The sequence below is a fragment of the Danio rerio genome, chromosome 4, assembly GCF_049306965.1.
Source record: "Danio rerio strain Tuebingen ecotype United States chromosome 4, GRCz12tu, whole genome shotgun sequence".
Taxonomy (NCBI): domain Eukaryota; kingdom Metazoa; phylum Chordata; class Actinopteri; order Cypriniformes; family Danionidae; genus Danio; species Danio rerio.
Genome location: NC_133179.1, coordinates 58,770,707 through 58,795,236, shown reverse-complemented (window position 1 = coordinate 58,795,236; position 24,530 = coordinate 58,770,707). Strand labels below are relative to the sequence as shown.

At 43.6% G+C, this 24,530-nt stretch overlaps 1 protein-coding gene and 83 non-coding genes across 84 annotated transcripts in view; all 84 read right to left on the bottom strand.

Annotated features, from left to right (window-relative positions):
• LOC100537530 (uncharacterized) overlaps window positions 1-24,530 on the bottom strand; it is an 858,077-nt gene that overhangs the window by 423,164 nt on the left and 410,383 nt on the right. The gene's annotated exons all lie outside the window — the stretch shown is intronic.
• Window positions 4,139-4,257, bottom strand: LOC137492777 (5S ribosomal RNA). The gene has a single exon (XR_011012750.2). It is a non-coding gene; the product is annotated as a 5S ribosomal RNA (ribosomal RNA).
• Window positions 4,316-4,434, bottom strand: LOC137494061 (5S ribosomal RNA). Its single transcript, XR_011014036.2, has one exon. It is a non-coding gene; the product is annotated as a 5S ribosomal RNA (ribosomal RNA).
• Window positions 4,493-4,611, bottom strand: LOC137495165 (5S ribosomal RNA). Its single transcript, XR_011015084.1, has one exon. It is a non-coding gene; the product is annotated as a 5S ribosomal RNA (ribosomal RNA).
• LOC137492778 (5S ribosomal RNA) lies at window positions 4,670-4,788 on the bottom strand. Its single transcript, XR_011012751.2, has one exon. It is a non-coding gene; the product is annotated as a 5S ribosomal RNA (ribosomal RNA).
• Window positions 4,847-4,965, bottom strand: LOC137494062 (5S ribosomal RNA). Its single transcript, XR_011014037.2, has one exon. It is a non-coding gene; the product is annotated as a 5S ribosomal RNA (ribosomal RNA).
• LOC137495166 (5S ribosomal RNA) lies at window positions 5,025-5,143 on the bottom strand. The gene has a single exon (XR_011015085.2). It is a non-coding gene; the product is annotated as a 5S ribosomal RNA (ribosomal RNA).
• Window positions 5,202-5,320, bottom strand: LOC137492779 (5S ribosomal RNA). Its single transcript, XR_011012752.2, has one exon. It is a non-coding gene; the product is annotated as a 5S ribosomal RNA (ribosomal RNA).
• LOC137494064 (5S ribosomal RNA) lies at window positions 5,379-5,497 on the bottom strand. Its single transcript, XR_011014039.2, has one exon. It is a non-coding gene; the product is annotated as a 5S ribosomal RNA (ribosomal RNA).
• Window positions 5,556-5,674, bottom strand: LOC137495167 (5S ribosomal RNA). The gene has a single exon (XR_011015086.2). It is a non-coding gene; the product is annotated as a 5S ribosomal RNA (ribosomal RNA).
• LOC137492780 (5S ribosomal RNA) lies at window positions 5,733-5,851 on the bottom strand. The gene has a single exon (XR_011012753.2). It is a non-coding gene; the product is annotated as a 5S ribosomal RNA (ribosomal RNA).
• Window positions 5,910-6,028, bottom strand: LOC137494065 (5S ribosomal RNA). The gene has a single exon (XR_011014040.2). It is a non-coding gene; the product is annotated as a 5S ribosomal RNA (ribosomal RNA).
• LOC137495168 (5S ribosomal RNA) lies at window positions 6,088-6,206 on the bottom strand. Its single transcript, XR_011015087.1, has one exon. It is a non-coding gene; the product is annotated as a 5S ribosomal RNA (ribosomal RNA).
• Window positions 6,265-6,383, bottom strand: LOC137492781 (5S ribosomal RNA). Its single transcript, XR_011012754.2, has one exon. It is a non-coding gene; the product is annotated as a 5S ribosomal RNA (ribosomal RNA).
• On the bottom strand, window positions 6,442-6,560 carry LOC137494066 (5S ribosomal RNA). Its single transcript, XR_011014041.2, has one exon. It is a non-coding gene; the product is annotated as a 5S ribosomal RNA (ribosomal RNA).
• Window positions 6,620-6,738, bottom strand: LOC137495170 (5S ribosomal RNA). The gene has a single exon (XR_011015089.2). It is a non-coding gene; the product is annotated as a 5S ribosomal RNA (ribosomal RNA).
• On the bottom strand, window positions 6,797-6,915 carry LOC137492782 (5S ribosomal RNA). Its single transcript, XR_011012755.2, has one exon. It is a non-coding gene; the product is annotated as a 5S ribosomal RNA (ribosomal RNA).
• Window positions 6,974-7,092, bottom strand: LOC137494067 (5S ribosomal RNA). Its single transcript, XR_011014042.2, has one exon. It is a non-coding gene; the product is annotated as a 5S ribosomal RNA (ribosomal RNA).
• Window positions 7,151-7,269, bottom strand: LOC137492784 (5S ribosomal RNA). Its single transcript, XR_011012757.2, has one exon. It is a non-coding gene; the product is annotated as a 5S ribosomal RNA (ribosomal RNA).
• LOC137495171 (5S ribosomal RNA) lies at window positions 7,328-7,446 on the bottom strand. The gene has a single exon (XR_011015090.2). It is a non-coding gene; the product is annotated as a 5S ribosomal RNA (ribosomal RNA).
• On the bottom strand, window positions 7,506-7,624 carry LOC137492785 (5S ribosomal RNA). Its single transcript, XR_011012758.2, has one exon. It is a non-coding gene; the product is annotated as a 5S ribosomal RNA (ribosomal RNA).
• LOC137492786 (5S ribosomal RNA) lies at window positions 7,683-7,801 on the bottom strand. Its single transcript, XR_011012759.2, has one exon. It is a non-coding gene; the product is annotated as a 5S ribosomal RNA (ribosomal RNA).
• LOC137495172 (5S ribosomal RNA) lies at window positions 7,860-7,978 on the bottom strand. Its single transcript, XR_011015091.2, has one exon. It is a non-coding gene; the product is annotated as a 5S ribosomal RNA (ribosomal RNA).
• LOC137495173 (5S ribosomal RNA) lies at window positions 8,037-8,155 on the bottom strand. Its single transcript, XR_011015092.2, has one exon. It is a non-coding gene; the product is annotated as a 5S ribosomal RNA (ribosomal RNA).
• LOC141382849 (5S ribosomal RNA) lies at window positions 13,929-14,047 on the bottom strand. The gene has a single exon (XR_012403790.1). It is a non-coding gene; the product is annotated as a 5S ribosomal RNA (ribosomal RNA).
• LOC141383117 (5S ribosomal RNA) lies at window positions 14,106-14,224 on the bottom strand. The gene has a single exon (XR_012404085.1). It is a non-coding gene; the product is annotated as a 5S ribosomal RNA (ribosomal RNA).
• Window positions 14,283-14,401, bottom strand: LOC141382848 (5S ribosomal RNA). Its single transcript, XR_012403789.1, has one exon. It is a non-coding gene; the product is annotated as a 5S ribosomal RNA (ribosomal RNA).
• LOC141383509 (5S ribosomal RNA) lies at window positions 14,460-14,578 on the bottom strand. The gene has a single exon (XR_012404530.1). It is a non-coding gene; the product is annotated as a 5S ribosomal RNA (ribosomal RNA).
• Window positions 14,637-14,755, bottom strand: LOC141383116 (5S ribosomal RNA). The gene has a single exon (XR_012404084.1). It is a non-coding gene; the product is annotated as a 5S ribosomal RNA (ribosomal RNA).
• LOC141383115 (5S ribosomal RNA) lies at window positions 14,814-14,932 on the bottom strand. Its single transcript, XR_012404082.1, has one exon. It is a non-coding gene; the product is annotated as a 5S ribosomal RNA (ribosomal RNA).
• On the bottom strand, window positions 14,991-15,109 carry LOC141382847 (5S ribosomal RNA). The gene has a single exon (XR_012403788.1). It is a non-coding gene; the product is annotated as a 5S ribosomal RNA (ribosomal RNA).
• Window positions 15,168-15,286, bottom strand: LOC141382846 (5S ribosomal RNA). The gene has a single exon (XR_012403787.1). It is a non-coding gene; the product is annotated as a 5S ribosomal RNA (ribosomal RNA).
• Window positions 15,345-15,463, bottom strand: LOC137494069 (5S ribosomal RNA). Its single transcript, XR_011014044.2, has one exon. It is a non-coding gene; the product is annotated as a 5S ribosomal RNA (ribosomal RNA).
• Window positions 15,522-15,640, bottom strand: LOC141383326 (5S ribosomal RNA). Its single transcript, XR_012404340.1, has one exon. It is a non-coding gene; the product is annotated as a 5S ribosomal RNA (ribosomal RNA).
• Window positions 15,699-15,817, bottom strand: LOC141383399 (5S ribosomal RNA). Its single transcript, XR_012404416.1, has one exon. It is a non-coding gene; the product is annotated as a 5S ribosomal RNA (ribosomal RNA).
• LOC141383582 (5S ribosomal RNA) lies at window positions 15,876-15,994 on the bottom strand. Its single transcript, XR_012404607.1, has one exon. It is a non-coding gene; the product is annotated as a 5S ribosomal RNA (ribosomal RNA).
• Window positions 16,053-16,171, bottom strand: LOC141383666 (5S ribosomal RNA). Its single transcript, XR_012404697.1, has one exon. It is a non-coding gene; the product is annotated as a 5S ribosomal RNA (ribosomal RNA).
• Window positions 16,230-16,348, bottom strand: LOC137492791 (5S ribosomal RNA). The gene has a single exon (XR_011012764.2). It is a non-coding gene; the product is annotated as a 5S ribosomal RNA (ribosomal RNA).
• LOC141383673 (5S ribosomal RNA) lies at window positions 16,407-16,525 on the bottom strand. The gene has a single exon (XR_012404704.1). It is a non-coding gene; the product is annotated as a 5S ribosomal RNA (ribosomal RNA).
• On the bottom strand, window positions 16,584-16,702 carry LOC137495179 (5S ribosomal RNA). Its single transcript, XR_011015098.2, has one exon. It is a non-coding gene; the product is annotated as a 5S ribosomal RNA (ribosomal RNA).
• On the bottom strand, window positions 16,761-16,879 carry LOC141383894 (5S ribosomal RNA). The gene has a single exon (XR_012404953.1). It is a non-coding gene; the product is annotated as a 5S ribosomal RNA (ribosomal RNA).
• LOC141383114 (5S ribosomal RNA) lies at window positions 16,938-17,056 on the bottom strand. Its single transcript, XR_012404081.1, has one exon. It is a non-coding gene; the product is annotated as a 5S ribosomal RNA (ribosomal RNA).
• Window positions 17,115-17,233, bottom strand: LOC141383113 (5S ribosomal RNA). The gene has a single exon (XR_012404080.1). It is a non-coding gene; the product is annotated as a 5S ribosomal RNA (ribosomal RNA).
• Window positions 17,292-17,410, bottom strand: LOC141382845 (5S ribosomal RNA). Its single transcript, XR_012403786.1, has one exon. It is a non-coding gene; the product is annotated as a 5S ribosomal RNA (ribosomal RNA).
• LOC141382844 (5S ribosomal RNA) lies at window positions 17,469-17,587 on the bottom strand. The gene has a single exon (XR_012403785.1). It is a non-coding gene; the product is annotated as a 5S ribosomal RNA (ribosomal RNA).
• On the bottom strand, window positions 17,646-17,764 carry LOC141383354 (5S ribosomal RNA). Its single transcript, XR_012404368.1, has one exon. It is a non-coding gene; the product is annotated as a 5S ribosomal RNA (ribosomal RNA).
• On the bottom strand, window positions 17,823-17,941 carry LOC141383132 (5S ribosomal RNA). Its single transcript, XR_012404103.1, has one exon. It is a non-coding gene; the product is annotated as a 5S ribosomal RNA (ribosomal RNA).
• Window positions 18,000-18,118, bottom strand: LOC141383781 (5S ribosomal RNA). Its single transcript, XR_012404817.1, has one exon. It is a non-coding gene; the product is annotated as a 5S ribosomal RNA (ribosomal RNA).
• Window positions 18,177-18,295, bottom strand: LOC141383056 (5S ribosomal RNA). The gene has a single exon (XR_012404021.1). It is a non-coding gene; the product is annotated as a 5S ribosomal RNA (ribosomal RNA).
• LOC141383136 (5S ribosomal RNA) lies at window positions 18,354-18,472 on the bottom strand. Its single transcript, XR_012404110.1, has one exon. It is a non-coding gene; the product is annotated as a 5S ribosomal RNA (ribosomal RNA).
• LOC141383598 (5S ribosomal RNA) lies at window positions 18,531-18,649 on the bottom strand. The gene has a single exon (XR_012404623.1). It is a non-coding gene; the product is annotated as a 5S ribosomal RNA (ribosomal RNA).
• On the bottom strand, window positions 18,708-18,826 carry LOC137495184 (5S ribosomal RNA). Its single transcript, XR_011015103.1, has one exon. It is a non-coding gene; the product is annotated as a 5S ribosomal RNA (ribosomal RNA).
• On the bottom strand, window positions 18,885-19,003 carry LOC137492797 (5S ribosomal RNA). The gene has a single exon (XR_011012770.2). It is a non-coding gene; the product is annotated as a 5S ribosomal RNA (ribosomal RNA).
• LOC137494077 (5S ribosomal RNA) lies at window positions 19,062-19,180 on the bottom strand. The gene has a single exon (XR_011014052.2). It is a non-coding gene; the product is annotated as a 5S ribosomal RNA (ribosomal RNA).
• On the bottom strand, window positions 19,239-19,357 carry LOC137495185 (5S ribosomal RNA). The gene has a single exon (XR_011015104.1). It is a non-coding gene; the product is annotated as a 5S ribosomal RNA (ribosomal RNA).
• On the bottom strand, window positions 19,416-19,534 carry LOC137492798 (5S ribosomal RNA). The gene has a single exon (XR_011012771.2). It is a non-coding gene; the product is annotated as a 5S ribosomal RNA (ribosomal RNA).
• Window positions 19,593-19,711, bottom strand: LOC141382843 (5S ribosomal RNA). Its single transcript, XR_012403784.1, has one exon. It is a non-coding gene; the product is annotated as a 5S ribosomal RNA (ribosomal RNA).
• Window positions 19,770-19,888, bottom strand: LOC141383131 (5S ribosomal RNA). The gene has a single exon (XR_012404102.1). It is a non-coding gene; the product is annotated as a 5S ribosomal RNA (ribosomal RNA).
• Window positions 19,947-20,065, bottom strand: LOC141383055 (5S ribosomal RNA). The gene has a single exon (XR_012404020.1). It is a non-coding gene; the product is annotated as a 5S ribosomal RNA (ribosomal RNA).
• LOC141383456 (5S ribosomal RNA) lies at window positions 20,124-20,242 on the bottom strand. Its single transcript, XR_012404474.1, has one exon. It is a non-coding gene; the product is annotated as a 5S ribosomal RNA (ribosomal RNA).
• LOC141383415 (5S ribosomal RNA) lies at window positions 20,301-20,419 on the bottom strand. The gene has a single exon (XR_012404432.1). It is a non-coding gene; the product is annotated as a 5S ribosomal RNA (ribosomal RNA).
• On the bottom strand, window positions 20,478-20,596 carry LOC141383112 (5S ribosomal RNA). Its single transcript, XR_012404079.1, has one exon. It is a non-coding gene; the product is annotated as a 5S ribosomal RNA (ribosomal RNA).
• On the bottom strand, window positions 20,655-20,773 carry LOC137494080 (5S ribosomal RNA). Its single transcript, XR_011014055.2, has one exon. It is a non-coding gene; the product is annotated as a 5S ribosomal RNA (ribosomal RNA).
• Window positions 20,832-20,950, bottom strand: LOC137495188 (5S ribosomal RNA). Its single transcript, XR_011015107.1, has one exon. It is a non-coding gene; the product is annotated as a 5S ribosomal RNA (ribosomal RNA).
• LOC137492801 (5S ribosomal RNA) lies at window positions 21,009-21,127 on the bottom strand. The gene has a single exon (XR_011012774.2). It is a non-coding gene; the product is annotated as a 5S ribosomal RNA (ribosomal RNA).
• On the bottom strand, window positions 21,186-21,304 carry LOC137494081 (5S ribosomal RNA). The gene has a single exon (XR_011014056.2). It is a non-coding gene; the product is annotated as a 5S ribosomal RNA (ribosomal RNA).
• LOC137495189 (5S ribosomal RNA) lies at window positions 21,363-21,481 on the bottom strand. The gene has a single exon (XR_011015108.1). It is a non-coding gene; the product is annotated as a 5S ribosomal RNA (ribosomal RNA).
• LOC137492802 (5S ribosomal RNA) lies at window positions 21,540-21,658 on the bottom strand. Its single transcript, XR_011012775.2, has one exon. It is a non-coding gene; the product is annotated as a 5S ribosomal RNA (ribosomal RNA).
• Window positions 21,717-21,835, bottom strand: LOC141383682 (5S ribosomal RNA). The gene has a single exon (XR_012404713.1). It is a non-coding gene; the product is annotated as a 5S ribosomal RNA (ribosomal RNA).
• On the bottom strand, window positions 21,894-22,012 carry LOC141382842 (5S ribosomal RNA). Its single transcript, XR_012403783.1, has one exon. It is a non-coding gene; the product is annotated as a 5S ribosomal RNA (ribosomal RNA).
• Window positions 22,071-22,189, bottom strand: LOC141382841 (5S ribosomal RNA). The gene has a single exon (XR_012403782.1). It is a non-coding gene; the product is annotated as a 5S ribosomal RNA (ribosomal RNA).
• On the bottom strand, window positions 22,248-22,366 carry LOC141382840 (5S ribosomal RNA). The gene has a single exon (XR_012403781.1). It is a non-coding gene; the product is annotated as a 5S ribosomal RNA (ribosomal RNA).
• Window positions 22,425-22,543, bottom strand: LOC141382839 (5S ribosomal RNA). Its single transcript, XR_012403780.1, has one exon. It is a non-coding gene; the product is annotated as a 5S ribosomal RNA (ribosomal RNA).
• Window positions 22,602-22,720, bottom strand: LOC137492804 (5S ribosomal RNA). The gene has a single exon (XR_011012777.2). It is a non-coding gene; the product is annotated as a 5S ribosomal RNA (ribosomal RNA).
• LOC141382838 (5S ribosomal RNA) lies at window positions 22,779-22,897 on the bottom strand. The gene has a single exon (XR_012403779.1). It is a non-coding gene; the product is annotated as a 5S ribosomal RNA (ribosomal RNA).
• On the bottom strand, window positions 22,956-23,074 carry LOC141382837 (5S ribosomal RNA). Its single transcript, XR_012403778.1, has one exon. It is a non-coding gene; the product is annotated as a 5S ribosomal RNA (ribosomal RNA).
• Window positions 23,133-23,251, bottom strand: LOC137492806 (5S ribosomal RNA). The gene has a single exon (XR_011012779.2). It is a non-coding gene; the product is annotated as a 5S ribosomal RNA (ribosomal RNA).
• Window positions 23,310-23,428, bottom strand: LOC141382836 (5S ribosomal RNA). Its single transcript, XR_012403777.1, has one exon. It is a non-coding gene; the product is annotated as a 5S ribosomal RNA (ribosomal RNA).
• On the bottom strand, window positions 23,487-23,605 carry LOC141383054 (5S ribosomal RNA). Its single transcript, XR_012404019.1, has one exon. It is a non-coding gene; the product is annotated as a 5S ribosomal RNA (ribosomal RNA).
• On the bottom strand, window positions 23,664-23,782 carry LOC141383053 (5S ribosomal RNA). The gene has a single exon (XR_012404018.1). It is a non-coding gene; the product is annotated as a 5S ribosomal RNA (ribosomal RNA).
• On the bottom strand, window positions 23,841-23,959 carry LOC137494087 (5S ribosomal RNA). Its single transcript, XR_011014062.2, has one exon. It is a non-coding gene; the product is annotated as a 5S ribosomal RNA (ribosomal RNA).
• Window positions 24,018-24,136, bottom strand: LOC141383395 (5S ribosomal RNA). Its single transcript, XR_012404412.1, has one exon. It is a non-coding gene; the product is annotated as a 5S ribosomal RNA (ribosomal RNA).
• On the bottom strand, window positions 24,195-24,313 carry LOC141383561 (5S ribosomal RNA). Its single transcript, XR_012404583.1, has one exon. It is a non-coding gene; the product is annotated as a 5S ribosomal RNA (ribosomal RNA).
• Window positions 24,372-24,490, bottom strand: LOC137494088 (5S ribosomal RNA). Its single transcript, XR_011014063.2, has one exon. It is a non-coding gene; the product is annotated as a 5S ribosomal RNA (ribosomal RNA).

The following is a 24,530-nucleotide window of genomic DNA, read 5'->3' as shown; positions in this document are numbered from 1 at the left end:
TCTAAAACATATAAAACATGCCACAATTTAGACTCCATTAAAACATTTAAAATYAAAACTTTTCCTTTTAATGTTAGTGTTCTTAGTTTCCAGTAATTTAACCTCCTTTCTATATCTGTTAAAARACCTTCCCACATCTTATCTCTCGCTKTTCTGGCATCTTTCCCCAWTAAAACCCCTAAAATCTTGATTTCTTCTACTTCTTTGAAATTGGTGCATTCTGCTAAATCTGTTTCCTTTCCAAACTTCATATAAACCGTTTTGTCTTCATTTACTTTACTCCCCGATCCTTTACAAAATTGTTGTACTATTTTCATGGCTTYTTTCACACTCTCTTTTCCTTTTACTATTAATGTAGTGTCATCTGCATATTGAAACATTTTTTTATTTACTTTATTTTCTTCAATCTCAATTCCTTTWATTTTTTCTTCTTCGTTGATAGCTAAGCCCAGGGGTTCTGCCACAAGTGAATATAAAAGTGCTGACAGAGGRCATCCTTGYCTTATCGATCTTGTTATTTTAAAACATTCTGTTAAAAAGCCATTACATTTWAYTTTTGTTAAAATACCCTTATACAAAATCTTTATCCATTTTCTAAAAACTTCTCCAAAACCAAACTTTTTGAGTACTTTGAATAAAAACTGGTGTTCAACTCTATCAAAAGCTTTTTCAAAATCCAGACTTATTATATATCCTTCCTCTTTTTTCTCCTTCATATATTCTATGATGTCTTTTATGCTCATTGTTATGTCTGCTATGTCTCTTCCTTTTATYGCATAGGCCTGTGTTGTTTTAAYTATTTTTGGCATCACTTCTTTTAATCTATTTGCTAAAATTTTTGTTAAAATCTTCAAATCTGTGTTTAACATTGTGATTGGTCTGTAATTTTTTAACAATGTCTTTTCTCCTTTTTTGTGTATTAATTTCATTAATCCCATTCCCATTCTTTCATTTAGYTCTTCTTTTTGCAGTATTTCCTTAAAAACGTCAGTTAAAATYGGAATTAAAATTTCTTTAAAACATACATAAAATTCACTATTTAAACCATCKATTCCTGGACTTTTCTTTTTGTTCAAGCTTTCTATTGCTTTTCTTATTTCTTCTTCCCCTATTTCTTGGTCGCATTCTTTTTTATCCTCTTCATCTATTTTTGTTTTTATCTGTTTTAATAATTTTGMCATTTGTACTTCATCAACTCCCTGTGTTTTAAATAACTCCTCATAGTATTTTTTTGATTTCTTTTAAAATTTCTTCATTTCCTTCTATGCTTTCTCCTTTTGCYCCTTGTATTATCTTKATTGTTTCTGCTTTTSCTTTTTGTCTTTCTAAATCAAAGAAGAACTTTGTGCATTTYTCTCCCTCTACTACATATTTTGCTTTGCTTCTTAGTCTAGCTCCTTCATATTTCTTTTCTTCTATTTCTTTCAGTTTTCCCTCCATTTCTTTTATTTTTTGAATGTCTTTTTCWTTTTTTTCTAGTTCTWTTTCTAAGTTTTCTTTGATTGTYTTTTCTTTGTGTCTTTTATTCTTTTGTATTATTCTACAGAATGTTAWTGTWGATTTTTTAATCAGAAATTTGACATTTTCCCACCATAGTCTTTTGTCTTCATTATARATCTGGTTTYCTTTTTCYTTTTCTATTATTTCTKTTAYTTTTTTAACATAGTCTTCGTTTTTTAAAATWTCACTATTTAATGTCCATACCCCTGGGCCTCTTTGTATTTCWTCTGTATTAAAATTAAAAAATACAAATTTATGGTCACTTAAAACAGTTTCATCGTASCTTATTTTTTCTATATAAATTTCTATATTTCTTGTGCATAACACATAGTCTATTCTYGATTGGTTTACAAAATTCCCTACTATTTGTCTTCTAGRAAACTCCTTTTTCTTCCCATTTCTTTCTCTCCAAATGTCTATCATTCCTTTTTCCTCTATTAGTGATTTTAGTTCTTTYCTTCCCGTGTCTGATTTAAAAACCATACCTTCTGTTATGTCCTGTCTGCTAAAAACAGTGTTAAAATCCCCACATACTATTATTTGTTTATAGTTTTTTAAAAACCTTCTTAATATGTTAAAAAAGCTTTTCTTTTCACTCTCTTCATTKGGTGCATGCACRTTWACTAAAATAATATCTTTYCCTTCATATTTTATTTCTAAGATCATACATTTTCCTTGTTTGTCTTTATATATTACTTTACTCATTTGCAGTGCATTCTTCTTTATTAAAATTGCTACYCCTCTCCCAGCTTTCGTATCTCCATTACTATAATAAAAGTCCCCATCCCATTCTTTTTTATATWTGTCCATCAMCTCATTTTTCCAATTTGTTTCTTGTAAAATAATTATTTCTTCTCTTTTACATTTTTCCTTTACATTCTTAAATTTTCTTAARTCCATTAAACCTCTTGCATTAAAAGACACGCAATTTAAAACCATTAAAAGAAGGAAAAAGGAAATAAAAACCGTCATCTTAGTCCTCTTCTTCTCCCAAACCTCTCAAAGAATCATATCTGTTGTGGCTTTTCAGTTGTCCTTTTTTCAAACCCTTTTTTCTTGCAGTTTCTAATTTTGATAAAACTTTTGCTGATCGTCTTGTTTGTCTTTTCTCAAGTTTGTCTTTTTCTACTTCCTCCTCATGTTTTCCAGTCTCTCTGTCCGTTCCTTTGCTTTGTTCTTTAAGATCCTCTTTTTCAATTACATCCAAAACGTTTTTGAAGCTAGAAGTTATGTCCATTGGTGTCCATGCTACCTCCTCTTCATGCTCTATTTGTTGACTGTCTGTTTCTGTTTCTTTTTCCTTTTCTTTTTTTGCATTCTCCTCCTTCAATGTTATTTCCTCTGTTGTAGTTTGTATTGTTTGTGTCGTTGTTTGTTCCTCTTCATTACTTTCCTTTTCACTGTTTCCTTCATGCATTTGCCCACTCACCTGGATCTCATCCTCCTCCTCCTCTTCCTCCATCCAACATTCACACTTACTTAAATAGTTCTGGCAGTCCGGGCACTTAATAGCATCGCAGTCTCTGGCAAAATGTCCCCTTTCCTCACATTTATGGCATTTAAAGTCTGGGCAATCTTTGACCATATGGTCAGGGCTCATGCACAGCCTACAAGTCTTAACCTGGTGGCTGTGCATCACCCTAAAATATTGCTGACCTTCTGCCGTTTCCAGTCTTGTGCTGTAAGGGAGAGATATCACTTCTCTGGGGAATCTCACTTTGAGATATCGAGTTCCATCTTCTATTTCTGTGCCCGGATATACCCTTCTTTTAATTTTTGTTATGGGAAATACTCCCCAGCCTTCTAATTTATCTAATATTAATTGATCATCCAGGTAAGCGGGCAAATGCATGAAGGAAACCACGTAGTCTCTATTTTGTAGCATTTTCACTTCACAGGTTTCTCCTTTTATTATTAGTCCATCCATCAGTTTATCGCATGTTTCTTCATTTTCTAAAGTTAGTTCATAATCTTTGTCCTGTCTCGGCCTTATCGCAAGAATTTTCCCAAGTCCACACTTTTCAGTTACTGCATTAATTATTTCCAAAACTCTCACCTCTTTAACTTTGTCCACATTTAGAATCACTGTTGCTTCCTTCATGTACTTTTTTCCACTTCTTTGTTGTTGCATCTCTTGTTGTTGGTTTTCTTGTCGTTCTTTGTTTACCATGTTTCTTTCTCCTTCCTGTCCAGTGTTGTTTTCCAATTGTCTTTCCCCTCGTAATCCAGTGCTGTTTTCTTTTTGTCTTTCTCCACTCCTTCCTGTGATGTTTTCCCCATGTGCTTCATCAAACAAATCTGTGCTGTTGCTTTGTGAGTCCATCATTTTCTCTCAAAAAAACTGTGCTAACCACCTTCCAGCCAGCACACGTGCTGCTGTCAGGTGGTTAAAAGACAAAAAAAAAAAAAAAAAAAAAAAAAAAAAAAAAAAAAAAAAAAGTCCACTATCACAAAAAAGACACTAAATAAACTCAAAATAACACAAAAAAAATGGAGAGCCTCTCTCTCCTGTCTGCAGCCTTACACTTCCTCGTTGCACTCTAGCTCCCTCTAGCGTGCTCAGGGTGGTATGGCCGTAAGCGAAAGAGGATGTCAAGCGTTGGCTATTTAAATCAGCTGCCAAATGAAGCACTTCAAAAGCTTACAGCACCTGGTATTCCCAGGCGGTCTCCCATCCAAGTACTAACCAGGCCCGACCCTGCTTTACTTCCGAGTTCAGATGAGATCGGGCATTTCCAGGGTGGTATGGCCGTAAGCGAAAGAGGMTGTCAAGCGTTGGCTATTTAAAKCAGCTGCCAAATGAAGCACTTCGAAAAGCTTACAGCACCTGGTATTCCCAGGCGGTCTCCCATCCAAGTACTAACCRGGCCCGACCCTGCTTTACTTCCGAGTTCAGATGAGATCGGGCATTTCCAGGGTGGTATGGCCGTAAGCGAAAGAGRMTGTCAAGCGTTGGCTATTTAAAKCAGCTGCCAAATGAAGCACTTCGAAAAGCTTACAGCACCTGGTATTCCCAGGCGGTCTCCCATCCAAGTACTAACCAGGCCCGACCCTGCTTTACTTCCGAGTTCAGATGAGATCGGGCATTTCCAGGGTGGTATGGCCGTAAGCGAAAGAGGMTGTCAAGCGTTGGCTATTTAAAKCAGCTGCCAAATGAAGCACTTCGAAAAACTTACAGCACCTGGTATTCCCAGGCGGTCTCCCATCCAAGTACTAACCRGGCCCGACCCTGCTTTACTTCCGAGTTCAGATGAGATCGGGCATTTCCAGGGTGGTATGGCCGTAAGCRAAAGAGGMTGTCAAGCGTTGGCTATTTAAAKCAGCTGCCAAATGAAGCACTTCGAAAAGCTTACAGCACCTGGTATTCCCAGGCGGTCTCCCATCCAAGTACTAACCRGGCCCGACCCTGCTTTACTTCCGAGTTCAGATGAGATCGGGCATTTCCAGGGTGGTATGGCCGTAAGCGAAAGAGGMTGTCAAGCGTTGGCTATTTAAAKCAGCTGCCAAATGAAGCACTTCGAAAAAGCTTACAGCACCTGGTATTCCCAGGCGGTCTCCCATCCAAGTACTAACCRGGSCCGACCCTGCTTTACTTCCGAGTTCAGATGAGATCGGGCATTTCCAGGGTGKTATGGCCGTAAGCGAAAGAGGMTGTCAAGCGTTGGCTATTTAAAKCAGCTGCCAAATGAAGCACTTCGAAAAGCTTACAGCACCTGGTATTCCCAGGCGGTCTCCCATCCAAGTACTAACCAGGCCCGACCCTGCTTTACTTCCGAGTTCAGATGAGATCGGGMATTTCCAGGGTGGTATGGCCGTAAGCGAAAGAGGMTGTCAAGCGTTGGCTATTTAAAKCAGCTGCCAAATGAAGCACTTCGAAAAGCTTACAGCACCTGGTATTCCCAGGCGGTCTCCCATCCAAGTACTAACCAGGCCCGACCCTGCTTTACTTCCGAGTTCAGATGAGATCGGGCATTTCCAGGGTGGTATGGCCGTAAGCGAAAGAGGMTGTCAAGCGTTGGCTATWTAAAKCAGCTGCCAAATGAAGCACTTCGAAAAGCTTACAGCACCTGGTATTCCCAGGCGGTCTCCCATCCAAGTACTAACCAGGCCCGACCCTGCTTTACTTCCGAGTTCAGATGAGATCGGGCATTTCCAGGGTGGTATGGCCGTAASCGAAAGAGGMTGTCAAGCGTTGGCTATTTAAAKCAGCTGCCAAATGAAGCACTTCGAAAAGCTTACAGCACCTGGTATTCCCAGGCGGTCTCCCATCCAAGTWCTAACCAGGCCCGACCCTGCTTTACTTCCGAGTTCAGATGAGATCGGGCATTTCCAGGGTGGTATGGCCRTAAGCGAAAGAGRMTSTMAAGCGTTGGCTATTTAAAKCAGCTGCCAAATGAAGCACTTCGAAAAGCTTACAGCACCTGGTATTCCCAGGCGGTCTCCCATCCAAGTACTAACCAGGCCCGACCCTGCTTTACTTCCGAGTTCAGATGAGATCGGGCATTTCCAGGGTGGTATGGCCGTAAGCGAAAGARGMTGTCAAGCGTTGGCTATTTAAAKCAGCTGCCAAATGAAGCACTTCGAAAAAGCTTACAGCACCTGGTATTCCCAGGCGGTCTCCCATCCAAGTACTAACCAGGCCCGACCCTGCTTTACTTCCGAGTTCAGATGAGATCGGGCATTTCCAGGGTGGTATGGCCGTAAGCGAAAGAGGMTGTCAAGCGTTGGCTATTTAAAKCAGCTGCCAAATGAAGCACTTCGAAAAGCTTACAGCACCTGGTATTCCCAGGCGGTCTCCCATCCAAGTACTAACCAGGCCCGACCCTGCTTTACTTCCGAGTTCAGATGAGATCGGGCATTTCCAGGGTGGTATGGCCGTAAGCGAAAGAGGMTGTCAAGCGTTGGCTATTTAAAKCAGCTGCCAAATGAAGCACTTCGAAAAGCTTACAGCACCTGGTATTCCCAGGCGGTCTCCCATCCAAGTACTAACCAGGCCCGACCCTGCTTTACTTCCGAGTTCAGATGAGATCGGGCATTTCCAGGGTGGTATGGCCGTAAGCGAAAGAGGMTGTCAAGCGTTGGCTATTTAAAKCAGCTGCCAAATGAAGCACTTCGAAAAAGCTTACAGCACCTGGTATTCCCAGGCGGTCTCCCATCCAAGTACTAACCAGGCCCGACCCTGCTTTACTTCCGAGTTCAGATGAGATCGGGCATTTCCAGGGTGGTATGGCCGTAAGYGAAAGAGGMTGTCAAGCGTTGGCTATTTAAAKCAGCTGCCAAATGAAGCACTTCGAAAAGCTTACAGCACCTGGTATTCCCAGGCGGTCTCCCATCCAAGTACTAACCAGGCCCGACCCTGCTTTACTTCCGAGTTCAGATGAGATCGGGCATTTCCAGGGTGGTATGGCCGTAAGCGAAAGAGGMTGTCAAGCGTTGGCTATTTAAAKCAGCTGCCAAATGAAGCACTTCGAAAAGCTTACAGCACCTGGTATTCCCAGGCGGTCTCCCATCCAAGTACTAACCAGGCCCGACCCTGCTTTACTTCCGAGTTCAGATGAGATCGGGCATTTCCAGGGTGGTATGGCCGTAAGCGAAAGAGGMTGTCAAGCGTTGGCTATTTAAAKCAGCTGCCAAATGAAGCACTTCGAAAAGCTTACAGCACCTGGTATTCCCAGGCGGTCTCCCATCCAAGTACTAACCRGGCCCGACCCTGCTTTWCTTCCGAGTTCAGATGAGATCGGGCATTTCCAGGGTGGTATGGCCGTAAGCGAAAGAGRMTGTCAAGCGTTGGCTATTTAAAKCAGCTGCCAAATGAAGCACTTCGAAAAGCTTACAGCACCTGGTATTCCCAGGCGGTCTCCCATCCAAGTACTAACCAGGCCCGACCCTGCTTTACTTCCGAGTTYAGATGAGATCGGGCATTTCCAGGGTGGTATGGCCGTAAGCGAAAGAGGMTGTCAAGCGTTGGCTATTTAAAKCAGCTGCCAAATGAAGCACTTCGAAAAAGCTTACAGCACCTGGTATTCCCAGGCGGTCTCCCATCCAAGTACTAACCAGGCCCGACCCTGCTTTACTTCCGAGTTCAGATGAGATCGGGCATTTCCAGGGTGGTATGGCCGTAAGCGAAAGAGGMTGTCAAGCGTTGGCTATTTAAAKCAGCTGCCAAATGAAGCACTTCGAAAAGCTTACAGCACCTGGTATTCCCAGGCGGTCTCCCATCCAAGTACTAACCRGGCCCGACCCTGCTTTACTTCCGAGTTCAGATGAGATCGGGCATTTCCAGGGTGGTATGGCCGTAAGCGAAAGAGGMTGTCAAGCGTTGGCTATTTAAAKCAGCTGCCAAATGAAGCACTTCGAAAAGCTTACAGYACCTGGTATTCCCAGGCGGTCTCCCATCCAAGTACTAACCRGGCCCGACCCTGCTTTACTTCCGAGTTCAGATGAGATCGGGCATTTCCAGGGTGGTATGRCCGTAAGCGAAAGAGGMTGTCAAGCGTTGGCTATTTAAAKCAGCTGCCAAATGAAGCACTTCGAAAAGCTTACAGCACCTGGTATTCCCAGGCGGTCTCCCATCCAAGTACTAACCRGRCCCGACCCTGCTTTACTTCCGAGTTCAGATGAGATCGGGCATTTCCAGGGTGGTATGGCCGTAAGCGAAAGAGGMTGTCAAGCGTTGGCTATTTAAAKCAGCTGCCAAATGAAGCACTTCGAAAAGCTTACAGCACCTGGTATTCCCAGGCGGTCTCCCATCCAAGTACTAACCAGGCCCGACCCTGCTTTACTTCCGAGTTCAGATGAGATCGGGCATTTCTTTTTTTTTTTTTTTTTTTTTTTTTTTATTGAACCAATTTCGATTACATTCTTTTACAGTAAATCATAATAAAACAGACATTAAAAGATCATTTCATATTCAAAAACATTAAAAATGTGGTAGTTTCCAGTTCATTTCTTTAAAAACTTGACATGCCTTGTCCGTCAGAATTTTGTGCAGCTCACTCAAAATGTTCTCATTTTTATGATATACATACAGTTTTTCCACATATCTCTCCATTTTCCTCTTAAAAATTCCCCATACATCCATTACCATTTTCTCTTTTTTTGCCACAATTCTCCTTTCCCACATTGCATTTTTCATCAGCATTATACATAGGTTTACTATTTTCTTATTTTCATTGTTCTTATTCCATCCCAACATCACTACTCTGTTCCATTCTGTTTCATTTTCATCCCAGTCTCCAAGTAGTCCTTTAATTAAAACTTTACAATCTTTTAAAAAACCTTCCAATTCTTGACAATATAAAAACATGTGTAAAAAACCCTCTTCTTCTTTTTGACATACTTTACACATTCCACTTTGTTCCATCCCTATCTTGTTTAAAATGACATCAGAAAAGATTGCTTTGTGCCTTATTAAAAATTCTAGACATTCGACTTTTGTTTCCACATACCTTCCTTTCATGTTTCCCCATATTTCATTTGCTTTTACATTTTTGTATTTCTCTATCCAGTATTTGTTTGCTGTTGGTTCTTTAAAAACATTCTCTCTAAAAAAACAATAAATATTTTTCACAGTACATTCATTAAAATTGCCTATTTTTTCACCTGTTTTCACATACACTTCTTTTGTTTCTTTTTCTTTTTCAAAATTTTCTATGCTTCTTATCCATTCTTTTGGAATTGCCTGTTTAATTATGTCAAGATTTTTCTCAATTTCCTTTCTGTTGTATTCCTCTTTCGCCTCCTCCATTGTGTCTATAACATATTGTTCAGTTAAAAAGCCTTCTTTAAATTCATATAAAATGTCCCGCACTTTTAAAATCCCAACTTCTATCCATTTCTTATAGTATAAAACCTTCCCTTGACTTAAAATGTTATTGTTCAAGAAAAGAGGTTGGTTTAAAATGTTTTCCCTTCCATGTGGACTATATTCCACTTGTTTTAAAAAATTCCCCCACGCACTTAAAATTTCTCTATAAAATTCAGGTAAGTTTTCTGTCATCCAAGCTTTTGTTTTCATCCATAAAATCCCATCTCCCATGTTAAAATTACCACATTTGTTTAAAAAATATTTCATTGTTTTTTTCCACTCTGCTTTGTTTTCTTTTTCTAGATACTTTTTTATTCTTTTCACTCTTAAACTATTTTTTCTTTGTTCTACATCTATTAAACCCAGACCACCTTTGTCTATTTCCCCTACGACTGTATTAAAAGCAATCCTTGGTGGCTTACCTCCCCATAAAAAATCTGTAAAACATTTTTTCAACCTCTTTTCTATCCACATTGGCATTTCTAAAACATATAAAACATGCCACAATTTAGACTCCATTAAAACATTTAAAATTAAAACTTTTCCTTTTAATGTTAGTGTTCTTAGTTTCCAGTAATTTAACCTCCTTTCTATATCTGTTAAAAGACCTTCCCACATCTTATCTCTCGCTGTTCTGGCATCTTTCCCCATTAAAACCCCTAAAATCTTGATTTCTTCTACTTCTTTGAAATTGGTGCATTCTGCTAAATCTGTTTCCTTTCCAAACTTCATATAAACCGTTTTGTCTTCATTTACTTTACTCCCCGATCCTTTACAAAATTGTTGTACTATTTTCATGGCTTTTTTCACACTCTCTTTTCCTTTTACTATTAATGTAGTGTCATCTGCATATTGAAACATTTTTTTATTTACTTTATTTTCTTCAATCTCAATTCCTTTAATTTTTTCTTCTTCGTTGATAGCTAAGCCCAGGGGTTCTGCCACAAGTGAATATAAAAGTGCTGACAGAGGGCATCCTTGTCTTATCGATCTTGTTATTTTAAAACATTCTGTTAAAAAGCCATTACATTTTATTTTTGTTAAAATACCCTTATACAAAATCTTTATCCATTTTCTAAAAACTTCTCCAAAACCAAACTTTTTGAGTACTTTGAATAAAAACTGGTGTTCAACTCTATCAAAAGCTTTTTCAAAATCCAGACTTATTATATATCCTTCCTCTTTTTTCTCCTTCATATATTCTATGATGTCTTTTATGCTCATTGTTATGTCTGCTATGTCTCTTCCTTTTATCGCATAGGCCTGTGTTGTTTTAATTATTTTTGGCATCACTTCTTTTAATCTATTTGCTAAAATTTTTGTTAAAATCTTCAAATCTGTGTTTAACATTGTGATTGGTCTGTAATTTTTTAACAATGTCTTTTCTCCTTTTTTGTGTATTAATTTCATTAATCCCATTCCCATTCTTTCATTTAGCTCTTCTTTTTGCAGTATTTCCTTAAAAACGTCAGTTAAAATCGGAATTAAAATTTCTTTAAAACATACATAAAATTCACTATTTAAACCATCTATTCCTGGACTTTTCTTTTTGTTCAAGCTTTCTATTGCTTTTCTTATTTCTTCTTCCCCTATTTCTTGGTCGCATTCTTTTTTATCCTCTTCATCTATTTTTGTTTTTATCTGTTTTAATAATTTTGACATTTGTACTTCATCAACTCCCTGTGTTTTAAATAACTCCTCATAGTATTTTTTGATTTCTTTTAAAATTTCTTCATTTCCTTCTATGCTTTCTCCTTTTGCCCCTTGTATTATCTTGATTGTTTCTGCTTTTGCTTTTTGTCTTTCTAAATCAAAGAAGAACTTTGTGCATTTTTCTCCCTCTACTACATATTTTGCTTTGCTTCTTAGTCTAGCTCCTTCATATTTCTTTTCTTCTATTTCTTTCAGTTTTCCCTCCATTTCTTTTATTTTTTGAATGTCTTTTTCATTTTTTTCTAGTTCTATTTCTAAGTTTTCTTTGATTGTCTTTTCTTTGTGTCTTTTATTCTTTTGTATTATTCTACAGAATGTTAATGTAGATTTTTTAATCAGAAATTTGACATTTTCCCACCATAGTCTTTTGTCTTCATTATAGATCTGGTTTTCTTTTTCTTTTTCTATTATTTCTTTTACTTTTTTAACATAGTCTTCGTTTTTTAAAATTTCACTATTTAATGTCCATACCCCTGGGCCTCTTTGTATTTCTTCTGTATTAAAATTAAAAAATACAAATTTATGGTCACTTAAAACAGTTTCATCGTAGCTTATTTTTTCTATATAAATTTCTATATTTCTTGTGCATAACACATAGTCTATTCTCGATTGGTTTACAAAATTCCCTACTATTTGTCTTCTAGGAAACTCCTTTTTCTTCCCATTTCTTTCTCTCCAAATGTCTATCATTCCTTTTTCCTCTATTAGTGATTTTAGTTCTTTCCTTCCCGTGTCTGATTTAAAAACCATACCTTCTGTTATGTCCTGTCTGCTAAAAACAGTGTTAAAATCCCCACATACTATTATTTGTTTATAGTTTTTTAAAAACCTTCTTAATATGTTAAAAAAGCTTTTCTTTTCACTCTCTTCATTTGGTGCATGCACATTAACTAAAATAATATCTTTCCCTTCATATTTTATTTCTAAGATCATACATTTTCCTTGTTTGTCTTTATATATTACTTTACTCATTTGCAGTGCATTCTTCTTTATTAAAATTGCTACTCCTCTCCCAGCTTTCGTATCTCCATTACTATAATAAAAGTCCCCATCCCATTCTTTTTTATATATGTCCATCACCTCATTTTTCCAATTTGTTTCTTGTAAAATAATTATTTCTTCTCTTTTACATTTTTCCTTTACATTCTTAAATTTTCTTAAGTCCATTAAACCTCTTGCATTAAAAGACACGCAATTTAAAACCATTAAAAGAAGGAAAAAGGAAATAAAAACCGTCATCTTAGTCCTCTTCTTCTCCCAAACCTCTCAAAGAATCATATCTGTTGTGGCTTTTCAGTTGTCCTTTTTTCAAACCCTTTTTTCTTGCAGTTTCTAATTTTGATAAAACTTTTGCTGATCGTCTTGTTTGTCTTTTCTCAAGTTTGTCTTTTTCTACTTCCTCCTCATGTTTTCCAGTCTCTCTGTCCGTTCCTTTGCTTTGTTCTTTAAGATCCTCTTTTTCAATTACATCCAAAACGTTTTTGAAGCTAGAAGTTATGTCCATTGGTGTCCATGCTACCTCCTCTTCATGCTCTATTTGTTGACTGTCTGTTTCTGTTTCTTTTTCCTTTTCTTTTTTTGCATTCTCCTCCTTCAATGTTATTTCCTCTGTTGTAGTTTGTATTGTTTGTGTCGTTGTTTGTTCCTCTTCATTACTTTCCTTTTCACTGTTTCCTTCATGCATTTGCCCACTCACCTGGATCTCATCCTCCTCCTCCTCTTCCTCCATCCAACATTCACACTTACTTAAATAGTTCTGGCAGTCCGGGCACTTAATAGCATCGCAGTCTCTGGCAAAATGTCCCCTTTCCTCACATTTATGGCATTTAAAGTCTGGGCAATCTTTGACCATATGGTCAGGGCTCATGCACAGCCTACAAGTCTTAACCTGGTGGCTGTGCATCACCCTAAAATATTGCTGACCTTCTGCCGTTTCCAGTCTTGTGCTGTAAGGGAGAGATATCACTTCTCTGGGGAATCTCACTTTGAGATATCGAGTTCCATCTTCTATTTCTGTGCCCGGATATACCCTTCTTTTAATTTTTGTTATGGGAAATACTCCCCAGCCTTCTAATTTATCTAATATTAATTGATCATCCAGGTAAGCGGGCAAATGCATGAAGGAAACCACGTAGTCTCTATTTTGTAGCATTTTCACTTCACAGGTTTCTCCTTTTATTATTAGTCCATCCATCAGTTTATCGCATGTTTCTTCATTTTCTAAAGTTAGTTCATAATCTTTGTCCTGTCTCGGCCTTATCGCAAGAATTTTCCCAAGTCCACACTTTTCAGTTACTGCATTAATTATTTCCAAAACTCTCACCTCTTTAACTTTGTCCACATTTAGAATCACTGTTGCTTCCTTCATGTACTTTTTTCCACTTCTTTGTTGTTGCATCTCTTGTTGTTGGTTTTCTTGTCGTTCTTTGTTTACCATGTTTCTTTCTCCTTCCTGTCCAGTGTTGTTTTCCAATTGTCTTTCCCCTCGTAATCCAGTGCTGTTTTCTTTTTGTCTTTCTCCACTCCTTCCTGTGATGTTTTCCCCATGTGCTTCATCAAACAAATCTGTGCTGTTGCTTTGTGAGTCCATCATTTTCTCTCAAAAAAACTGTGCTAACCACCTTCCAGCCAGCACACGTGCTGCTGTCAGGTGGTTAAAAGACAAAAAAAAAAAAAAAAAAAAAAAAAAAAAAAAAAAAAAAAAAAAAGTCCACTATCACAAAAAAGACACTAAATAAACTCAAAATAACACAAAAAAAATGGAGAGCCTCTCTCTCCTGTCTGCAGCCTTACACTTCCTCGTTGCACTCTAGCTCCCTCTAGCGTGCTCAGGGTGGTATGGCCGTAAGCGAAAGAGGATGTCAAGCGTTGGCTATTTAAATCAGCTGCCAAATGAAGCACTTCGAAAAGCTTACAGCACCTGGTATTCCCAGGCGGTCTCCCATCCAAGTACTAACCAGGCCCGACCCTGCTTTACTTCCGAGTTCAGATGAGATCGGGCATTTCCAGGGTGGTATGGCCGTAAGCGAAAGAGGATGTCAAGCGTTGGCTATTTAAATCAGCTGCCAAATGAAGCACTTCGAAAAGCTTACAGCACCTGGTATTCCCAGGCGGTCTCCCATCCAAGTACTAACCGGGCCCGACCCTGCTTTACTTCCGAGTTCAGATGAGATCGGGCATTTCCAGGGTGGTATGGCCGTAAGCGAAAGAGGATGTCAAGCGTTGGCTATTTAAATCAGCTGCCAAATGAAGCACTTCGAAAAGCTTACAGCACCTGGTATTCCCAGGCGGTCTCCCATCCAAGTACTAACCAGGCCCGACCCTGCTTTACTTCCGAGTTCAGATGAGATCGGGCATTTCCAGGGTGGTATGGCCGTAAGCGAAAGAGGATGTCAAGCGTTGGCTATTTAAATCAGCTGCCAAATGAAGCACTTCGAAAAACTTACAGCACCTGGTATTCCCAGGCGGTCTCCCATCCAAGTACTAACCGGGCCCGACCCTGCTTTACTTCCGAGTTCAGATGAGATCGGGCATTTCCAGGGTGGTATGGCCGTAAGCAAAAGAGGATGTCAAGCGTTGGCTATTTAAATCAGCTGCCAAATGAAGCACTTCGAAAAGCTTACAGCACCTGGTATTCCCAGGCGGTCTCCCATCCAAGTACTAACCGGGCCCGACCCTGCTTTACTTCCGAGTTCAGATGAGATCGGGCATTTCCAGGGTGGTATGGCCGTAAGCGAAAGAGGATGTCAAGCGTTGGCTATTTAAATCAGCTGCCAAATGAAGCACTTCGAAAAGCTTACAGCACCTGGTATTCCCAGGCGGTCTCCCATCCAAGTACTAACCGGGCCCGACCCTGCTTTACTTCCGAGTTCAGATGAGATCGGGCATTTCCAGGGTGGTATGGCCGTAAGCGAAAGAGGATGTCAAGCGTTGGCTATTTAAATCAGCTGCCAAATGAAGCACTTCGAAAAGCTTACAGCACCTGGTATTCCCAGGCGGTCTCCCATCCAAGTACTAACCAGGCCCGACCCTGCTTTACTTCCGAGTTCAGATGAGATCGGGCATTTCCAGGGTGGTATGGCCGTAAGCGAAAGAGGATGTCAAGCGTTGGCTATTTAAATCAGCTGCCAAATGAAGCACTTCGAAAAGCTTACAGCACCTGGTATTCCCAGGCGGTCTCCCATCCAAGTACTAACCAGGCCCGACCCTGCTTTACTTCCGAGTTCAGATGAGATCGGGCATTTCCAGGGTGGTATGGCCGTAAGCGAAAGAGGATGTCAAGCGTTGGCTATATAAATCAGCTGCCAAATGAAGCACTTCGAAAAGCTTACAGCACCTGGTATTCCCAGGCGGTCTCCCATCCAAGTACTAACCAGGCCCGACCCTGCTTTACTTCCGAGTTCAGATGAGATCGGGCATTTCCAGGGTGGTATGGCCGTAACCGAAAGAGGATGTCAAGCGTTGGCTATTTAAATCAGCTGCCAAATGAAGCACTTCGAAAAGCTTACAGCACCTGGTATTCCCAGGCGGTCTCCCATCCAAGTACTAACCAGGCCCGACCCTGCTTTACTTCCGAGTTCAGATGAGATCGGGCATTTCCAGGGTGGTATGGCCATAAGCGAAAGAGAATGTCAAGCGTTGGCTATTTAAATCAGCTGCCAAATGAAGCACTTCGAAAAGCTTACAGCACCTGGTATTCCCAGGCGGTCTCCCATCCAAGTACTAACCGGGCCCGACCCTGCTTTACTTCCGAGTTCAGATGAGATCGGGCATTTCCAGGGTGGTATGGCCATAAGCGAAAGAGAATGTCAAGCGTTGGCTATTTAAATCAGCTGCCAAATGAAGCACTTCGAAAAGCTTACAGCTCCTGGTATTCCCAGGCGGTCTCCCATCCAAGTACTAACCGGGCCCGACCCTGCTTTACTTCCGAGTTCAGATGAGATCGGGCATTTCCAGGGTGGTATGGCCGTAAGCGAAAGAGGATGTCAAGCGTTGGCTATTTAAATCAGCTGCCAAATGAAGCACTTCGAAAAGCTTACAGCACCTGGTATTCCCAGGCGGTCTCCCATCCAAGTACTAACCAGGCCCGACCCTGCTTTACTTCCGAGTTCAGATGAGATCGGGCATTTCCAGGGTGGTACGGCCATAAGCGAAAGAGGATGTCAAGCGTTGGCTATTTAAATCAGCTGCCAAATGAAGCACTTCGAAAAGCTTACAGCACCTGGTATTCCCAGGCGGTCTCCCATCCAAGTACTAACCAGGCCCGACCCTGCTTTACTTCCGAGTTCAGATGAGATCGGGCATTTCCAGGGTGGTATGGCCGTAAGCGAAAGAGGATGTCAAGCGTTGGCTATTTAAATCAGCTGCCAAATGAAGCACTTCGAAAAGCTTACAGCACCTGGTATTTCCAGGCGGTCTCCCATCCAAGTACTAACCGGGCCCGACCCTGCTTTACTTCCGAGTTCAGATGAGATCGGGCATTTCCAGGGTGGTATGGCCGTAAGCGAAAGAGGATGTCAAGCGTTGGCTATTTAAATCAGCTGCCAAATGAAGCACTTCGAAAAGCTTACAGCACCTGGTATTCCCAGGCGGTCTCCCATCCAAGTACTAACCAGGCCCAACCCTGCTTTACTTCCGAGTTCAGATGAGATCGGGCATTTCCAGGGTGGTATGGCCGTAAGCGAAAGAGGATGTCAAGCGTTGGCTATTTAAATCAGCTGCCAAATGAAGCACTTCGAAAAGCTTACTGCACCTGGTATTCCCAGGCGGTCTCCCATCCAAGTACTAACCGGGCCCGACCCTGCTTTACTTCCGAGTTCAGATGAGATCAGGCATTTCCAGGGTGGTATGGGCGTAAGCGAAAGAGGATGTCAAGCGTTGGCTATTTAAATCAGCTGCCAAATGAAGCACTTCGAAAAGCTTACAGCACCTGGTATTCCCAGGCGGTCTCCCATCCAAGTACTAACCGGGCCCGACCCTGCTTTACTTCCGAGTTCAGATGAGATCGGGCATTTCCAGGGTGGTATGGCCGTAAGCGAAAGAGGATGTCAAGCGTTGGCTATTTAAATCAGCTGCCAAATGAAGCACTTCGAAAAGCTTACAGCACCTGGTATTCCCAGGCGGTCTCCCATCCAAGTACTAACCGGGCCCGACCCTGCTTTACTTCCGAGTTCAGATGAGATCGGGCATTTCCAGGGTGGTATGGCCGTAAGCGAAAGTGAATGTCAAGCGTTGGCTATTTAAATCAGCTGCCAAATGAAGCACTTCGAAAAGCTTACAGCACCTGGTATTCCCAGGCGGTCTCCCATCCAAGTACTAACCAGGCCCGACCCTGCTTTACTTCCGAGTTCAGATGAGATCGGGCATTTCCAGGGTGGTATGGCCGTAAGCGAAAGAGGATGTCAAGCGTTGGCTATTTAAATCAGCTGCCAAATGAAGCACTTCGAAAAGCTTACAGCACCTGGTATTCCCAGGCGGTCTCCCATCCAAGTACTAACCAGGCCCGACCCTGCTTTACTTCCGAGTTCAGATGAGATCGGGCATTTCCAGGGTGGTATGGCCGTAAGCGAAAGAGGATGTCAAGCGTTGGCTATTTAAATCAGCTGCCAAATGAAGCACTTCGAAAAGCTTACAGCACCTGGTATTCCCAGGCGGTCTCCCATCCAAGTACTAACCAGGCCCGACCCTGCTTTACTTCCGAGTTCAGATGAGATCGGGCATTTCCAGGGGGGTATGGCCGTAAGCGAAAGAGGATGTCAAGCGTTGGCTATTTAAATCAGCTGCCAAATGAAGCACTTCGAAAAGCTTACAGCACCTGGTATTCCCAGGCGGTCTCCCATCCAAGTACTAACCAGGCCCGACCCTGCTTTACTTCCGAGTTCAGATGAGATCGGGCATTTCCAGGGTGGTATGGCCRTAAGCGAAAGAGGATGTCAAGCGTTGGCTATTTAAATCAGCTGCCAAATGAAGCACTTCGAAAAGCTTACAGCAGCTGGTATTCCCAGGCGGTCTCCCATCCAAGTACTAACCAGGCCCGACCCTGCTTTACTTCCGAGTTCAGATGAGATCGGGCATTTCCAGGGTGGTATGGCCGTAAGCGAAAGAGGATGTCAAGCGTTGGCTATTTAAATCAGCTGCCAAATGAAGCACTTCRAAAAGCTTACAGCACCTGGTATTCCCAGGCGGTCTCCCATCCAAGTACTAACCRGGCCCGACCCTGCTTTACTTCCGAGTTCAGATGAGATCGGGCATTTCCAGGGTGGTATGGCCGTAAGCGAAAGAGGATGTCAAGCGTTGGCTATTTAAATCAGCTGCCAAATGAAGCACTTCGAAAAGCTTACAGCACCTGGTATTCCCAGGCGGTCTCCCATCCAAGTACTAACCAGGCCCGACCCTGYTTTACTTCCGAGTTCAGATGAGATCGGGCATTTCCAGGGTGGTATGGCCGTAAGCGAAAGAGGATGTCAAGCGTTGGCTATTTAAATCAGCTGCCAAATGAAGCACTTCGAAAAGCTTACAGCACCTGGTATTCCCAGGCGGTCTCCCATCCAAGTACTAACCAGGCCCGACCCTGCTTTACTTCCGARTTCAGATGAGATCGGKCATTTCCAGGGTGGTATGGCCGTAAGCGAAAGAGGATGTCAAGCGTTGGCTATTTAAATCAGCTGCCAAATGAAGCACTTCGAAAAGCTTACAGCACCTGGTATTCCCAGGCGGTCTCCCATCCAAGTACTAACCAGGCCCGACCCTGCTTTACTTCCGAGTTCAGATGAGATCGGGCATTTCCAGGGTGGTATGGCCGTAAGCGAAAGAGGATGTCAAGCGTTGGCTATTTAAATCAGCTGCCAAATGAAGCACTTCGAAAAGCTTACAGCACCTGGTATTCCCAGGCGGTCTCCCATCCAAGTACTAACCAGGCCCGACCCTGCTTTACTTCCGAGTTCAGATGAGATCGGGCATTTCCAGGGTGGTATGGCCGTAAGCGAAAGAGGATGTCAAGCGTTGGCTATTTAAATCAGCTGCCAAATGAAGCACTTCGAAAAGCTTACAGCACCTGGTATTCCCAGGCGGTCTCCCATCCAAGTACTAACCAGGCCCGACCCTGCTTTACTTCCGAGTTCAGATGAGATCGGGCATTTCCAGGGTGGTATGGCCGTAAGCGAAAGAGGATGTCAAGCGTTGGCTATTTAAATCAGCTGCCAAATGAAGCACTTCGAAAAGCTTACAGCACCTGGTATTCCCAGGCGGTCTCCCATCCAAGTACTAACCAGGCCCGACCCTGCTTTACTTCCGAGTTCAGATGAGATCGGGCATTTCCAGGGTGGTATGGCCGTAAGCGAAAGAGGATGTCAAGCGTTGGCTATTTAAATCAGCTGCCAAATGAAGCACTTCGAAAAGCTTACAGCACCTGGTATTCCCAGGCGGTCTCCCATCCAAGTACTAACCAGGCCCGACCCTGCTTTACTTCCGAGTTCAGATGAGATCGGGCATTTCCAGGGTGGTATGGCCGTAAGYGAAAGAGGATGTCAAGCGTTGGCTATTTAAATCAGCTGCCAAATGAAGCACTTCGAAAAGCTTACAGCACCTGGTATTCCCAGGCGGTCTCCCATCCAAGTACTAACCAGGCCCGACCCTGCTTTACTTCCGAGTTCAGATGAGATCGGGCATTTCCAGGGTGGTATGGCCGTAAGCGAAAGWGGATGTCAAGCGTTGGCTATTTAAATCAGCTGCCAAATGAAGCACTTCGAAAAGCTTACAGCACCTGGTATTCCCAGGCGGTCTCCCATCCAAGTACTAACCAGGCCCGACCCTGCTTTACTTCCGAGTTCAGATGAGATCGGGCATTTCCAGGGTGGTATGGCCRTAAGCGAAAGAGGATGTCAAGCGTTGGCTATTTAAATCAGCTGCCAAATGAAGCACTTCGAAAAGCTTACAGCACCTGGTATTCCCAGGCGGTCTCCCATCCAAGTACTAACCRGGCCCGACCCTGCTTTACTTCCGAGTTCAGATGAGATCGGGCATTTCCAGGGTGGTATGGCCGTAAGCGAAAGAGRATGTCAAGCGTTGGCTATTTAAATCAGCTGCCAAATGAAGCACTTCGAAAAGCTTACAGCACCTGGTATTCCCAGGCGGTCTCCCATCCAAGTACTAACCAGGCCCGACCCTGCTTTACTTCCGAGTTYAGATGAGATCGGGCATTTCCAGGGTGGTATGGCCGTAAGCGAAAGAGGATGTCAAGCGTTGGCTATTTAAATCAGCTGCCAAATGAAGCACTTCGAAAAGCTTACAGCACCTGGTATTCCCAGGCGGTCTCCCATCCAAGTACTAACCAGGCCCGACCCTGCTTTACTTCMGAGTTCAGATGAGATCGGGCATTTCCAGGGTGGTATGGCCGTAAGCGAAAGAGGATGTCAAGCGTTGGCTATTTAAATCAGCTGCCAAATGAAGCACTTCGAAAAGCTTACAGCACCTGGTATTCCCAGGCGGTCTCCCATCCAAGTACTAACCGGGCCCGACCCTGCTTTACTTCCGAGTTCAGATGAGATCGGGCATTTCCAGGGTGGTATGGCCGTAAGCGAAAGAGGATGTCAAGCGTTGGCTATTTAAATCAGCTGCCAAATGAAGCACTTCGAAAAGCTTACAGCACCTGGTATTCCCAGGCGGTCTCCCATCCAAGTACTAACCRGGCCCGACCCTGCTTTACTTCCGAGTTCAGATGAGATCGGGCATTTCCAGGGTGGTATGGCCGTAAGCGAAAGAGGATGTCAAGCGTTGGCTATTTAAATCAGCTGCCAAATGAAGCACTTCGAAAAGCTTACAGCACCTGGTATTCCCAGGCGGTCTCCCATCCAAGTACTAACCAGGCCCGACCCTGCTTTACTTCCGAGTTCAGATGAGATCGGGCATTTCCAGGGTGGTATGGCCGTAAGCGAAAGAGGATGTCAAGCGTTGGCTATTTAAATCAGCTGCCAAATGAAGCACTTCGAAAAGCTTACAGCACCTGGTATTCCCAGGCGGTCTCCCATCCAAGTACTAACCAGGCCCGACCCTGCTTTACTTCCGAGTTCAGATGAGATCGGGCATTTCCAGGGTGGTATGGCCGTAAGCGAAAGAGGATGTCAAGCGTTGGCTATTTAAATCAGCTGCCAAATGAAGCACTTCGAAAAGCTTACAGCACCTGGTATTCCCAGGCGGTCTCCCATCCAAGTACTAACCAGGCCCGACCCTGCTTTACTTCCGAGTTCAGATGAGATCGGGCATTTCCAGGGTGGTATGGCCGTAAGCGAAAGAGGATGTCAAGCGTTGGCTATTTAAATCAGCTGCCAAATGAAGCACTTCGAAAAGCTTACAGCACCTGGTATTCCCAGGCGGTCTCCCATCCAAGTACTAACCAGGCCCGACCCTGCTTTACTTCCGAGTTCAGATGAGATCGGGCATTTCCAGGGTGGTATGGCCGTAAGCGAAAGAGGATGTCAAGCGTTGGCTATTTAAATCAGCTGCCAAATGAAGCACTTCGAAAAGCTTACAGCACCTGGTATTCCCAGGCGGTCTCCCATCCAAGTACTAACCAGGCCCGACCCTGCTTTACTTCCGAGTTCAGATGAGATCGGGCATTTCCAGGGTGGTATGGCCGTAAGCGAAAGAGGATGTCAAGCGTTGGCTATTTAAATCAGCTGCCAAATGAAGCACTTCGAAAAGCTTACAGCACCTGGTATTCCCAGGCGGTCTCCCATCCAAGTACTAACCAGGSYCGACCCTGCTTTACTTCCGAGTTCAGATGAGATCGGGCATTTCCAGGGTGGTATGGCCGTAAGCGAAAGAGGATGTCAAGCGTTGGCTATTTAAATCAGCTGCCAAATGAAGCACTTCGAAAAGCTTACAGCACCTGGTATTCCCAGGCGGTCTCCCATCCAAGTACTAACCAGGCCCGACCCTGCTTTACTTCCGAGTTCAGATGAGATCGGGCATTTCCAGGGTGGTATGGCCGTAAGCGAAAGAGGATGTCAAGCGTTGGCTATTTAAATCAGCTGCCAAATGAAGCACTTCGAAAAGCTTACAGCACCTGGTATTCCCAGGCGGTCTCCCATCCAAGTACTAACCAGGCCCGACCCTGCTTTACTTCCGAGTTCAGATGAGATCGGGCATTTCCAGGGTGGTATGGCCGTAAGCGAAAGAGGATGTCAAGCGTTGGCTATTTAAATCAGCTGCCAAATGAAGCACTTCGAAAAGCTTACAGCACCTGGTATTCCCAGGCGGTCTCCCATCCAAGTACTAACCAGGCCCGACCCTGCTTTACTTCCGAGTTCAGATGAGATCGGGCATTTCCAGGGTGGTATGGCCGTAAGCGAAAGAGGATGTCAAGCGTTGGCTATTTAAATCAGCTGCCAAATGAAGCACTTCGAAAAGCTTACAGCACCTGGTATTCCCAGGCGGTCTCCCATCCAAGTACTAACCAGGCCCGACCCTGCTTTACTTCCGAGTTCAGATGAGATCGGGCATTTCCAGGGTGGTATGGCCGTAAGCGAAAGAGGATGTCAAGCGTTGGCTATTTAAATCAGCTGCCAAATGAAGCACTTCGAAAAGCTTACAGCACCTGGTATTCCCAGGCGGTCTCCCATCCAAGTACTAACCAGGCCCGACCCTGCTTTACTTCCGAGTTCAGATGAGATCGGGCATTTCCAGGGTGGTATGGCCGTAAGCGAAAGAGGATGTCAAGCGTTGGCTATTTAAATCAGCTGCCAAATGAAGCACTTCGAAAAGCTTACAGCACCTGGTATTCCCAGGCGGTCTCCCATCCAAGTACTAACCAGGCCCGACCCTGCTTTACTTCCGAGTTCAGATGAGATCGGGCATTTCCAGGGTGGTATGGCCGTAAGCGAAAGAGGATGTCAAGCGTTGGCTATTTAAATCAGCTGCCAAATGAAGCACTTCGAAAAGCTTACAGCACCTGGTATTCCCAGGCGGTCTCCCATCCAAGTACTAACCAGGCCCGACCCTGCTTTACTTCCGAGTTCAGATGAGATCGGGCATTTCCAGGGTGGTATGGCCGTAAGCGAAAGAGGATGTCAAGCGTTGGCTATTTAAATCAGCTGCCAAATGAAGCACTTCGAAAAGCTTACAGCACCTGGTATTCCCAGGCGGTCTCCCATCCAAGTACTAACCAGGCCCGACCCTGCTTTACTTCCGAGTTCAGATGAGATCGGGCATTTCCAGGGTGGTATGGCCGTAAGCGAAAGAGGATGTCAAGCGTTGGCTATTTAAATCAGCTGCCAAATGAAGCACTTCGAAAAGCTTACAGCACCTGGTATTCCCAGGCGGTCTCCCATCCAAGTACTAACCAGGCCCGACCCTGCTTTACTTCCGAGTTCAGATGAGATCGGGCATTTCCAGGGTGGTATGGCCGTAAGCGAAAGAGGATGTCAAGCGTTGGCTATTTAAATCAGCTGCCAAATGAAGCACTTCGAAAAGCTTACAGCACCTGGTATTCCCAGGCGGTCTCCCATCCAAGTACTAACCRGGCCCGACCCTGCTTTACTTCCGAGTTCAGATGAGATCGGGCATTTCCAGGGTGGTATGGCCGTAAGCGAAAGAGGATGTCAAGCGTTGGCTATTTAAATCAGCTGCCAAATGAAGCACTTCGAAAAGCTTACAGCACCTGGTATTCCCAGGCGGTCTCCCATCCAAGTACTAACCRGGCCCGACCCTGCTTTACTTCCGAGTTCAGATGAGATCGGGCATTTCCAGGGTGGTATGGCCGTAAGCGAAAGAGGATGTCAAGCGTTGGCTATTTAAATCAGCTGCCAAATGAAGCACTTCGAAAAGCTTACAGCACCTGGTATTCCCAGGCGGTCTCCCATCCAAGTACTAACCAGGCCCGACCCTGCTTTACTTCCGAGTTCAGATGAGATCGGGCATTTCCAGGGTGGTATGGCCGTAAGCGAAAGAGGATGTCAAGCGTTGGCTATTTAAATCAGCTGCCAAATGAAGCACTTCGAAAAGCTTACAGCACCTGGTATTCCCAGGCGGTCTCCCATCCAAGTACTAACCAGGCCCGACCCTGCTTTACTTCCGAGTTCAGATGAGATCGAGCATTTCCAGGGTGGTATGGCCGTAAGCGAAAGAGGATGTCAAGCGTTGGCTATTTAAATCAGCTGCCAAATGAAGCACTTCGAAAAGCTTACAGCACCTGGTATTCCCAGGCKGTCTCCCATCCAAGTACTAACCAGGCCCGACCCTGCTTTACTTCCGAGTTCAGATGAGATCGGGCATTTCCAGGGTGGTATGGCCGTAAGCGAAAGAGGATGTCAAGCGTTGGCTATTTAAATCAGCTGCCAAATGAAGCACTTCGAAAAGCTTACAGCACCTGGTATTCCCAGGCGGTCTCCCATCCAAGTACTAACCAGGCCCGACCCTGCTTTACTTCCGAGTTCAGATGAGATCGGGCATTTCCAGGGTGGTATGGCCGTAAGCGAAAGAGGATGTCAAGCGTTGGCTATTTAAATCAGCTGCC